General features: G+C 40.3%; 1 long non-coding RNA gene across 2 annotated transcripts; it reads right to left on the reverse strand.

Moving 5' to 3' along the window:
- Nucleotides 1-4,238: 4,238 nt before the first annotated feature.
- LOC108276570 (uncharacterized) lies at nt 4,239-9,239 on the reverse strand. 2 transcript variants are annotated; one of them, XR_001814930.3, is made up of 4 exons: nt 9,042-9,239; nt 8,864-8,921; nt 5,116-5,274; nt 4,239-4,956 (listed from the first exon to the last, which is right to left on the reverse strand). It is a non-coding gene; the product is annotated as an uncharacterized LOC108276570 (long non-coding RNA). The 2 variants fall into 2 exon arrangements; XR_001814929.3 differs by having other exon boundaries at nt 4,240-5,274.
- Between the last annotated feature and the right edge of the window lie 3,714 nt (nt 9,240-12,953).

The raw sequence follows: 12,953 nt of genomic DNA on the forward strand, positions 1-12,953 counted from the left end.
ATGAGAGTTACACACCTCTACCAGACAGGACAACAAACAGGGTACGACCTAGAACTGCCTGAAATATAAAAAGGACTAAGACTTTGCCCAAGCTTTATCTGTTTTCTACCCGGAAAAGGAGTCAGTAAACAACCTGTTTGCGTTTAGTGAAAGTCACCTTCTCTATGGGATAAAAGCACAACGTAGATACGCCATGTGCTTTTCACCACCCATTAAGCCTCGGTGCTTGAAACGGGCGATTTAATAGCGGTGTCACATGCTTCCACCGCCTGAGCTCTGCCAAACCAGTCTATCCCACCATCACGGGGCTCATGACGTGCTTTCGATTTGCTAATTCACACTCTGCTTCCTCAAACAATCATGGCTTCATGTAGGTCAGCAATAAAATCACTCACATACACACACATAGGCTTTATTACTATTCTGTGCTCACAGGAAGCCATTTAGATGAAATGGTCCATGCGCTTATAACAATCTGACCAGAAAATCAAGCATAAATGCTGTCAAAAGTATTGACGGGGCTTAAGGTTTCAGTATACTTCAGGCAGAGACTCCCATGAACAACGGCTGTGTCCGAAATCGCATACAGTACTACCCTACTACACAGTAGGTGAAAAGCAGTATGTCAGAGACACGCCGTACATCCGAACTCGAGTAGGCGAGAAACACACAAATTTCGTCCTGCTTCTGGTGAGATCTTGCGGTATGCGACCGATGGACGCTAAATGTGAATCGAAAATCCCATAATGCAACAGGACTGTTGTGGATGAGCTCGGGAAAAAAAAAAAAAAAAAAGGTGGGAGACAGCACGTCAGCTCTTTTTAAGTATTAAACTTCGGTTAAGCAGGACTTGTTTAACAAAACCTGAGGAAATTGTTAAATTGAAGATTTAAATAAGAAAACAGTTGTCACGGCGTTTGAAACCTTGTTGGTCATCATCATGCCTCAGCTAACGGCAACGAGTTTACCTCCGCCTGTTAACCCCGCCCTCATTAAATGACTAATTCAGTAAACTTTCCTAATGTGCATTTTGCCATTAGTTTGGTTGCTTTAATCTGGTGGTCCCTTTCAGATGTGCGTTTATAATGACATCGAAGGTCACAGGACGATGCCAACATGGCAGGTGTAGCATGTCCGGGATTGTATTTATACTGCACACGCACAGTCCGTACTAATCAGTATGTTTCTTGCAGTAAGTACTGCATCAAATCCCTGCGCTTGAGTCTGCACTTGTCTTCAACATGGAAGCTGAATCAACTAAAAAAATAAAAGAATATATATATAAATAACACCACCACCACCCCACAGACCAACTGGGGTAGAGTCAGTGTTCAAACACATCCAAAAGATGTTCAGTGGTGTTGAGGTCAAGGCTCTGTGCGGGACATTCAGAAATAAATTCCACTCCAACCTTGCCAATCCATTCATGGAGCTTGCTTTGAGCACAGTAGTATTGTCATTCTGGAACAGGTCTGAGCCTTTTTACTTCCAGCGAAGGGAAAGCGTAATGCTACATCATACAAGGAAACTCTATACAATTATGCACTTCAAGCCTTGAGGCAACAATTTGGGGAAGAACCGCATATCACTGTGATGGCTACGTGTCCACATACGTTTTGCTACATAGCGTATTACAATCCTCCATAGATTATACTATCGGCTCCGTGCAGTCTACAATCTTCTTGCTATCATTTTAAAAGTGCAACCTGCAGTACTGGAGCACTCGTACACAATAGGCAGTACATACCCACAGACAGCATGCGAGCTTATAAGGAGGCGTTTTCGAATAAGCATCGCAGACATGTACTGCTATCAAATATCCGTACTACCCTACTATACAGTAGGCAAAAAGCAGTACGCGGAGTGTGTTGAAATTCTCCGTATTCACAAAACAGTAGACAAGAAATACCTGGATGACCTACTGCTTCTGCGTCGATTCTGCTGTATGGAGCCACTGGACACGATACTGTGCCATCCCATAATGCGACGGGACTGGCACGGACGAACGGTCAGAATCTGCGCCACGTCGTATGGCCGGATTGTATTCGCGCTTACCACTCGTACTAATCGGTACATACTGCATCAACGGCCGAGCAGTAGGTACTGAATCGTGTGCTGTAAGTACAGTCGTAGTATGCGATTTAGGACGCAGCCGTGGTCTCCGCAATAAGTCTGCTGAGGCCTTTCAGGCAAGCAAATCAGACAGATGGAGGACAGATATTAGAATCTCATCACATCAAGATCAATAAGTTGGCAGGATACCAGTATGCTAATTATTTTCACAGACTGTATGCTAGCCTTGCCTTTTAGCACTATCATTCAACCATTCTTAAAATAAAATAAAATAAAAACCTTCACTGAGGGCCAGGAGAAACAGCTCAAGCCCTCATCCAATTAATCCTCATCCTCTGTTGTTGCTGTAAACTTCCTGTCCTTCAGTGTCTCTTCTTTCCTAAAGGGAATAAATCTCATCCACAAAAGATCCACCTCAAATACAAGGCTAATAAAAGTGTCTGGCCTTGCCTTCTCCTTTCACACGGAATCATCTCGCCAATGGAGGAGCAGTAAAAAGCGGCCGTAATAAAATATCGATCTTGATGGCGGCGTTAGTCAAACTTTAAATATCCGTTTCTGCAAGAGGAGCGTGTGCAAGACCACAGCATTGTTGTCGCTCTTTTGTGTGAGGTTAAAGCTCTTCGGTAGAGCCCTTAAATGGTTCATTGGTTACTCTACCACCTACCAATAAAGTGGTTCCAAGCAGGAGCTTTTTTTTTGTAAGCCAAGAGCCATTAGTTTACAACGAACCCTCTGGTAACTCTAAGAACCCTTTTGACGCAAACACCAAGTTATTAGTCATTATCATTATTTTCTTCTTGACGCCTAGAACCCGTCAGAGGTTTCAGAGTTATCTAAAATTGTTTTAGTATTTGGTGCAATCTTAGGGGCGGGGGGGAGAAAGGTTCTTCAAGAGTTAATTGTTCATAGTAATGTAGATAAATTGTAAAATATAGCTACAGTTTTGTTTTTCACAAGCTAGCAATGTTGGATCTTTCTATACACCGACCCCAGCACTAGAATTACTAAAAAAGGGAACGGAGGAGAAGATAATTATGACAGATTATGCAAAAATTGTGAACTAATGACCACTGCTGCAGCAAAATTGCAGGCCGAGCGAGTCACCTTGCAAAACTGATTGAGGTAAAATGAAAAAGCCCCCAATTAACATTCCCTGACATCCACAAATAGGAGTGAAATGAAGGCCAAATAATAAGTGGTCAGAGGGCTTTACACACAATTCTCATTCACACACACAAAGACGCTAGCATGCCATTGGGAGCACCCTGGGGTTCAGCGTCTTGAACAAGAACACCTTAACAATGGGGCTGTGGATTGAACCGCCAACGCTGCGATTAGTGGACAATCCGCTCTACCATCTGAGCCACAGCCGCCCAATAATAATAATAATAATAATGTTAACGTTTCACCTGGTCCATTCCGCAGGTCTGTTTTAAAACATTGGTGGACATGGCTGCCGTATGACAAAACACATCCTAAATGAAAAGCATATAAATAAATAGTGACGCCTCCTTTTCCTATAGGGAGTGTATTTAATCCATCTATGAAAAGCTGACCGCGGTCTGAATTTAATGACGTTTCTATACCAGCACCAATAAATCACTCAAAACGCCATTAAATGCGGATGTGGCTCTGTTAACGTCACTATTATTCTTTTAACTGCTCATCGTTTATAAAAATAAAATAAAATAAAAAGGATGTCTAAATGCTACATTCATCCAGCTCGTATTATCAAAACGAGTCCAGCCACAATGACCTGACAATAACACACGACAGGAAGAGAGAGAGAGAGAGAGAGAGAGAGAGAGAGAGAGAGAGTCCATTTCCTTCACTTCCTCTGGTTATTACGGTTTAATGAAAGCCTTAAAAAAAAATAAAAAATAAAAAGCATGTCTGAAAATCCGTACACTTGCCCATCAGCCTGGTTATTCCTGCCATAGGTTTAAATTGCACTGCTCTCTTTATTCATTCATCCACTAATGGGCTCCGGCGTTAATGTGGATACATCAGTCATTTGGCGCTTAATCAAAGCGAAGAAGAAGAAGAAGGAGACAGATTTTATGTAAACTGACCGAACGCAGCAAAGAAAGAGCTGCAGTTTATAGAATGGAAGTAAAGCTGCACGAGCTGGTGTAGAGCCGGGATAGAGACGCGGTAAAGATGTTTAAGCGGGATTACAGGGCTCTAGATCATGTTTGCTTATTTTATTACACTGGTTTTGCACTTTACAGATTCGGCCATGAACCGAACGTTCCAGGTCACTGAAAATGACTGAATATTATTACTTGTCACACTCGCAAACATTCATTCACTTCTTACCAGAAAAATCACTGAAACCCAACAAAAATAAAAATTCGACATAAAAGAAGAAAGAAAGAAAGAAAGAAAGAAAGAAAGAAAGAAAGGAAAGAAAAGAAACCGTTTGGGTGTCGTGTATTTCTCTAACCGCTGCTTACAAATAGAGAGGAATCCAACTGAGAGTTTAAGGAACTTTATAAATCCTGAAAGATGTCTGTGGAATCAAACATAGCTGAGAAAACAGTGTGCGCGCAACAAAACAAAATAAAAGCGGGGTATTTCTTTTTTAAAAAAAAATAAATAAATAAAAAGACTAAGCACGACAAGAAACTCCTCTGAAGTTACAAACTGTCCCTTAACACTTCTACCATCTGTCAGAACAAAGGCAATTTAATTAGCTTAGGGGTCACAAAGATAATGAAACTTTAAAAAAAAAAAAAAAAAAAAATCCATTAAATAAAAGACAAAGTCATTTGCAAGGACACAGAAGCCTGTCGGACTATTCTTGTAGGAATCGGAGCTGTAACTGAATGCTAGCTGCCTCAGCATAATCAGAGTTTTAATGGGCTACTTGGCTTTTCACTAACACAATGATTAAAGAGAGAGAGAGAGAGAGAGAGAGAGAGAGAGAGAGAGAGAGAGAGAGAACAAGGTAATGCATTATTCATGACTTCGCTCGAAACTTTGTTGATGTCAAGCAACAATTTTTTTAACTTAATTGCGATATCTACTGACTTGCACCTTGAATCATGAGCAACGTGTAGATGCTGGTGAGATGAAGCATGAACGCCTCAGTGCCCAACTGAAGTGTTCTCCTTTGTGCCATGCTCTCTTCACTTCTCAATACTTCGCGCTCGTTCATAGCACTTTGTACGCGCAGATCTACCACCCTCATGCTTTCTGTTTAAAAAAAAAAAAAAAAAAAGATACCATGTACATGCTATAAAGTTGTTTTAGGAGGCATTAGTGATATTTTGAGATTTTCCCCAGAGCTTTGATTTAATTATCACCACTTCTCATGAAACACGTCCATAATTGCTGTAATTTAACACACACACACACACACACACACACACACACACACACACACACACACACAAAGCCTATGTAACAGGATACACACACCCAATATCAGTATTGGTGCATCCCTACTTACAAGCTCTATTTAGTCCCTCCAACCAGCTCACATAGCCAACCTTTCATGAGCCATAAATGCAAGTGCAAATCATTCAGCCAGAATGAACCTCAGCATTCTTTCAAACACATTGAGTGAAATGAGTTTATATTTTAAAAAAAAAAGAAAAAAAAAGAAAGAAAAAAAAAAAGAGAAGGACGAAATACTCTCCGCAGCAAAGAAATAAAAATCGGTCGTACACTACACGCCTGGCAGGGCTTTGCATCAAAGTCGGCATTTAGGAACGCATGAGCGTCTTCCTTTACGTGTTTTAAAATGGAAGACTCCAGGGTTTGGCAGAATCGTCCTCCATAAATGATACGCCGATAAACTCGTGCTAGAGTGAAACGGTCTTTCCAACTGTCCGCGTGAAAGACGACCCATGTTAAGCATCTCGCCAAAGCGTATATCGGTTCCGTGCCATTACGTCTGCGGCGTGCCATTCCACTGCATGTAATTTTGCCTGAAAGTGAATGAACAAAAGAGCAGTCAAGAAACATTCTCACAGCAGGAACACGCCAGCAGGGTTTGCTCCGAACGTTGCTCAAATGGCGTGAATGCCGGCATACCGAGATGACGCTTAGGGACGCCAGATTTATCCAAAACTACTTTTGCCCGAGACATGGAAGCACTGAGCTGTGGTTAAAGCAGGAAGGAAAACGCTACGCTAAAATTCTCACTCGTCCTCCATTTTTCCTTCTTCTTTTCTTTCAGAATTATGTACATTAATGTTCTTGGCCAATACATATACACGTATATAATTTTTTTTTTTTTAAACCACCATGATATGAGAATATATTTTGCAGTACAAATCCTATTCATGCATATTCATAGCCCTCTGCATTATTAATCAGCATAAATATGTTAGTAATGTCCTTAGGCCAGGTTTTCATCATCATAAAAACCCATTATATGGATTTCAAAAGTACTCTATTTATTTAGCACACCTTGGATTGTTTTTCCTTCATCGATTCGGTTTCTTTGTTTTGTTTTTTCAATCAAATCCAGCTGACAGCGTACACGAGCTTTTTTCAGCACAGAGCCTGACAGCTCATCTACACATGTCAAAACTGTCTGCTGTGTTCCTCTGTCAGGACACACACTGGAGCACGGCTTTGATCACAGCGACAGCCGCGTGTCCCTCCGTCCAAACGGTGCGCACACACACACACAAAAGTTCCCACAGGAGACAGCCATTACAAGAAGTGGAACCTTGACTACAGCACTTCTCTCATTAGCCTCCGTCTCCAGTGATGCCGGAGAGGATGAGATGCAGGAAGAAGGATGTCTTAATTTAGACACGACTCGAGTTCCTTAGTCAGATTTTCACTTTCGGGACAGAAATACTGCATACGTTGCTGCGGGAAATTTATGAACCGGACACGTGGGTGCTCTTGACTAAGCGCAGCCATGCGGTGGGGTGCGTCTACAAGCAGACTTGGCTTTTACTTTCCAGATAATTATTTGTCCATACAGTACTCCTACACCCAAAGAAAAGAAAATTGCATCTTCATCTTTATAATTAACGCGATCTTTAATAGCATCCACGATTACGACGTCAGGTGCGTTTAAGTCGCGTTGGTCAGAGCAAGATGGCGGTTTACCTTCCATCAATTAACTACAAAACAAAGCGAGCTTTTTTTAAACTCTATTTCGAGGAAATGAAGAACAAACAATGCGCATAAGGTGTGTGTTGCTTTTTTATGTTTATCAATTTACGAAGCCACTGTAAACACTCTTTACATATACCGTAATTGTACGACGCGATCGTATTTTGTGCAGGAAATTAGTTTGCTTTATTGTAAATAAAAAAAGCCTGACAATAACTTGCATATACAGTACCAAACAGGTGATTAAAATCAGCTTCCGAGACGAGTAAACATTCAATCTCAACAAATTTACCGTCGACTACAGACGTTGCATCCATTTATTCCACCATGCTTTCCTATCGACACGCCCCCAACTCGGAAACTCCCAGCTCAAAGTAAATCCCCCGCTCGTAATTACCGCTTTGTAGTGGCGTTCAACTCGTCAATACGATCTTTCCGAAAGGACTCGAACGCACCGTTAGCCCTTGCTTCACGCACACATAAAGTGAGCAATGCAGCGGCGCTTTAGCCCTTTAATCTGCCCTGCTCTCTCAACTCTCATTTGTGCACACTGCCTAAATATACCAGCTCTCAAAATTTCGAAAATCAAGCAATTCAGCAACAAGTTATTCTCTAACAATTACACTCGCTGCACAATCACAGATAGAAAGCTTTAAAAACCACAGCACTGTGTGTAAACACCGGCACAGCTGCCGAACAGAAGCAAAGCACTGTGGATAAACCAGCTGCAGTGGAAACAAACATGCGAGTATATACACACGGTTATATAATAACCGCCAGACAAACTATTTAATCATCAACTATTAAAATATCTAATACATTTTCTTAACACACTAATGTTTAAAATCAGTGTCATAGACAAAACATAATTGTGCCAACATATTCATTTCTTTCATTAGAAAACGAACATTTTATTTACAAATAAATATTTGTTTAAAAAGGGCGACTCGGATAGAAATATTCCGAAAAGCAGCCGATGAGAGTCCGGCGCCGGTGTGAACTCCTTTAATACGGTTTAAAAGTCATTTCAGGGAATTTCCTCAAGAAATCGGGTGAGAAAACGCCAAGAATACATTTCTGGAAATTCTAGGCGAAAAGGGCGTCAACTTTGAAGATGCTAAAACACTCAATTATTTTGATATTTGATATGTTTTAATCTATTTTATAGATATTATTTATTTCATATTTATTTCATATTTATTTCATCACAACACAAGTCACATAGTTACATTTGTGATACTCCAGAGTTTTGATGACTTTATTATTATTCTAAAATGTGTGTGTGTGTGTGTGTGTGTGTGGGGGGGGGGGGTTATTCTAAAATGTGTGTTTATTTCTCTTATAAAGCATTTTCCATCTTTTTTCAGAAATTTCAGTTAACTTTATATTAATGAACAGAGACATTACCGTTACTAAGAAGGCTACAATATTTAATTTAGTTACTTTATAAAGTTGAAGTGTTTGTTGTTTCTGTATGCTATGTTTACATGAACAAACTTAATTAACTATATCCTCTATACCGTAATTATCCTGTATAAAATTGCTATATACGGAAATTGCGCATGTAAACTTTTACAGCGCCGCCATTTTAACTCGCCTTGGTGAGCGCTTGGTGGTCACCGTAAACACCGGTATATACGCGCACTAGCGTTTCTACCGCGATGACGAGATTTTTATTTATATTTTAAACGGTTTTTTTACTCACCTCATTTGTTGGTCATTCGACGTCATTTCCTTACCACAAATAATGACACTTAAATCCGCTACAACAAGATAGAATAATAGGTTACAAACTCCAGCAATTAGCTAACAAACTAACAGGTGTCTTAAAAACAACAAATCGTTAGCAACTTGCTAACAGAGTTATAAATTTACCAGCTTACATGAATGTAGACGAGATACAGGAAGAAATTTATCTAATTACAGAAGCTTTGCCTTGTCAAATTCTTTCTCTTTCTTCTCAATTCGCTCTTGAGCTCCACTTTTAAATGTTTATTTGGAAAAATAAGCATACGTTCTGTTACTTTCGCTAAGATGCTCCACGGTTACAAACCACTAAGGCCAATTAAGCAGACCGCCGATTAGTGACTCGAAAATCACGTGTTGAAAATAACCGCATCCTATTGGTTATGAGTGTACCTCAGCGTTCACTGAGAGGAATACAAGAAGTTATGCTTCAGATTCCACAAAAATAATGCAGGATAGAATTAGGAAACAGTCTCGTTATGAATATAAAGCTGTAAGATAGAATAGAAAAATCAACTCTAAACATGAAATTGATGTATTTTGGAGTTTAATGTCTAGACTAAGTCAACATGTAAAACACAACTGGGTTTGGTGTTATAGGTAAACAGTCAAGGTGTGATGAAGCAGAGTCATTGTTATCACACTAAAGTCGATGGTTTTTATTACAACCCCACACCTTCGACTGTTTTATTCCTCTTATAAAACAGCAATTTGCAATCAAGTATGCGTTTTATATTTGTTAGTGAACAGCAAAAACAAGTTAAAGCAGCAATGAGCAGCATTTCTTCAGCAGCAACTTTTTTCCTCTCGATGCTAATAAAAAAAGAAAAAACCCACAGAGTTGTCATCCATCCATACATCCATCCATCTGCATACTCCTTTTCAGGGTCACAGGGAACCTGGAGCCTATCCCAGGGAGCATCGGGCACAAGGCGGGGTACACCCTGGACAGGGTGCAAGTCCATCTCAGGGCACAAACACATACACATTCACACACCCATTCATACACTACGGACACTTTAGACTCCCATCAGCCTACCATGCATGTCTTTGGACTTGGGGGAAGAAACCAGAGTACCTGGAGGAAACCCGAAGCACGGGGAGAACATGCACACAGTTACAGAGAATTACTCATCTTTCCTGAAGACTTTTTAGAGTGGTAGAACTCCGACTGACTGTTACAAAGTGCTGACACTGGAGACTCCTTCTATGAATGTTAAATAGACATCTCCGCTAGGGCTGATATCAATTGTCTGAGATATCGTTGGTATGGTGATGTTTTAAAAAAAAATTTTTTTTAATAATTACAAATCGAATGGTACGGAATTGAATGCTGTTGATTTGATATACTTTTTATTGTACATTTTATCTTTGTCTTTGTAGGCATTAAAGAAAAATATCAAACTCAGGTTTTTTTTTGTTTATGTTTTTCAGACAGTTTGTTATATATCGTGATACGCATCGTGTATCATATTGTAGAAATGAAAACTTCACCATATCAACGATTATGTGTTTCAAGATATTTCAGGTAATTTATCTTTTTTTAAATGATGAACATATTACTGCTGAATTTTGATATTTTGAGAAGCCATGCAGGGGGCATGGTGGCTTAGTGGTTAGCGCGCTTTCCATGCACCTCCAGGGTTGGGGGCTAGATTCCAGCCTCCACCCTGTGTGTGCGGAGTTTGCAGGTTCTCCCCGTACTTCAGGGGTTTCCTTTGAGTACGCCGGTTTCCTCCTCCAGTCTAAATACATGTGCTGATTTGTATCTCCAAATTGTGTGTATTTGTGTACGATTGTGCCCTGCGATACGTTGGCACCACATCTATGGTGTCCCCCGCCTTGTGCCCCAAGATCCTTGGGATAGGCTCCAGGCTCCAACCCAGTGTAGGATAAGTGGTATGGAAAATAGATGGAGAAGACATGTTAGAGATTTCTACCTCTAGTGTCTTGCTTTTGTCTCACATAAAACAGGTTTTCATAAATCATGAAAGCAAGCCAAAAACCCAACAGATTTTCAGTTCAGACAGTAGAAAGGTGCTGTTTTTTTATCGCCTTGAGTAAACACTGTTGCTACCACACACACACACACACACACACACACACACACACACAGTATCTCAAAATGACCTGGCTACACAACGCCCACACAGCAGGGTTTATTTAAGCATGAGTGTGACTCATGATCATGTTTTTTCCTTTTATTTTTAGACTCCATTGGCCTTACAACACGATCACACACGTGAACGTGACGTTAGCCGCCGTGTGTTTGATGTGACACATGGCACTTTCATTGTTATGGCCGCATGAAGATGAGATTAGACAGAAGAGTCACGCTGCTCTCCATGACCCGCTAGTGGTTGTGTTTCTAAAAGACGCTCTCCAAACGTGAAGCCTGAAATGAAGCTAAATCAGCTAGTCGCCTACCAAAACGTGTTGCCATGCAACCATAGTCATAATCACCTTCTTTAATTCTCGCTGTGGGCCTCTCTTTTTCCTCACTTGTAGAAATACATCTTATTATGCAAGGAAGGAAAATATCTCCTGCTCTCTGCTGGGCTCTTTGTCTTAGTGAGATGAAACACTCTAGGGAGAAACATGCTCACGCTTTCAGTCAGCTAGAAAGCAATCGACTCGGGTAGATATGAGAAAATGAGAGTTTGTGTGTGTGTCATGTTTCACAGCATGATGCACGAGTGGTATTTCTTCTTTCGTTCGACGGTCCTAATGTCACGCTTGTTTTCAGACACGCACACCTACAGTGTTGTGAATATAAAAACGTGAAAGAAAAAAAAAAACCCATGTCGATGAAGATCGCACTTTACATAACGGCGACGTCTGCGACAGACCCATCAGCTCTCATTCCCAATGTTGCAACCAATCGCTGAGGCTCGTCAAGCAGCCGAGCCGTAAAGAGGAAACGACCCCGAGGCGCACGAGCCAGACGGCGAAGAAGAGCATCTGCTCGTCATAGCCGCATCACCAATCACGCTCTAGGTGCATATTTCCAAGCAGAAAGAAAAGCCTGTGAAAGAAAAAGTGTACTAGTTACAGATTCTGAACACACACACACACACACACACACACACACACACACACACACACACACACACAAAAAAAAAAAACAGGTTTTCTTTACTCTTAAAGTGAATCTAATTCGTTATGACCTGACTAACCAACATTTAGCGACAGAGCCTGTGTGCTAAGCTAGCCAACTAGCTAATCAAGCTAATATTAGCTTACGTTAAACAAAACTATATTTCGGTAGTGAAATATTTTATTTATGGTAGTGTATGTGTAAAATATTTTTATATTATACAGATACATTCTTTTTAACAGTTAAAACAGATGTGCTGATGATTTAAAGAGATGTTATTGATATGAGAAATGTCACGTCCCTCCAACTGATAGAACAGAAACAGTCTATTTTTTTTTTTTTTTTTACAGCTGACACATGAGCCGGCAAAGGAAATAGGAGCTTTATTAGCGAGGCGGTGGTGATGATGAGGGTCGTACGGTATTCATTACTCTTGGATCATTACTTTTGATCATTCTCAGGAGATGAATGAATATGTGGAGTGTGTGAGGCAGAGGCCATCAGACCCAGACAAAGCGGTGAGACAAAAATGCTTCGCATAGACTTCACAGCCTCGGAAAAAAGGTGTTGCATTTTTCTCATGTTTTTTTTCCTAGTTGGGTGTGGGCAGGATTTCCCCCTCCTACTGAACCAATATAGACTATAGATATAGTCACATTATGTATTGTAGTGCAACATCTTAAATATGCACTATATACACAAATCACCTGCTAGTGGAAGTGAAAGAGACGAACTCCTAAGCAGAACATATAGTTCATTTCTTCATAAAATTGTATGCTTATATTTCAATAAATATAACGAGTATTTATGATTTGAAAACTAAAATGAAGTATTATGTTAAAACAGTAATGTAAACATCAGCGCAATGTAGAAGATATACAGACAGTTGAGGTACTTAAAAAGAAATGCTCTAGTGTGTTTGCTCTTTGACTTTGAATACAAACGTCTTTAC

Source organism: Ictalurus punctatus, chromosome 16, assembly GCF_001660625.3.
Source record: "Ictalurus punctatus breed USDA103 chromosome 16, Coco_2.0, whole genome shotgun sequence".
Lineage (NCBI taxonomy): Eukaryota > Metazoa > Chordata > Actinopteri > Siluriformes > Ictaluridae > Ictalurus > Ictalurus punctatus.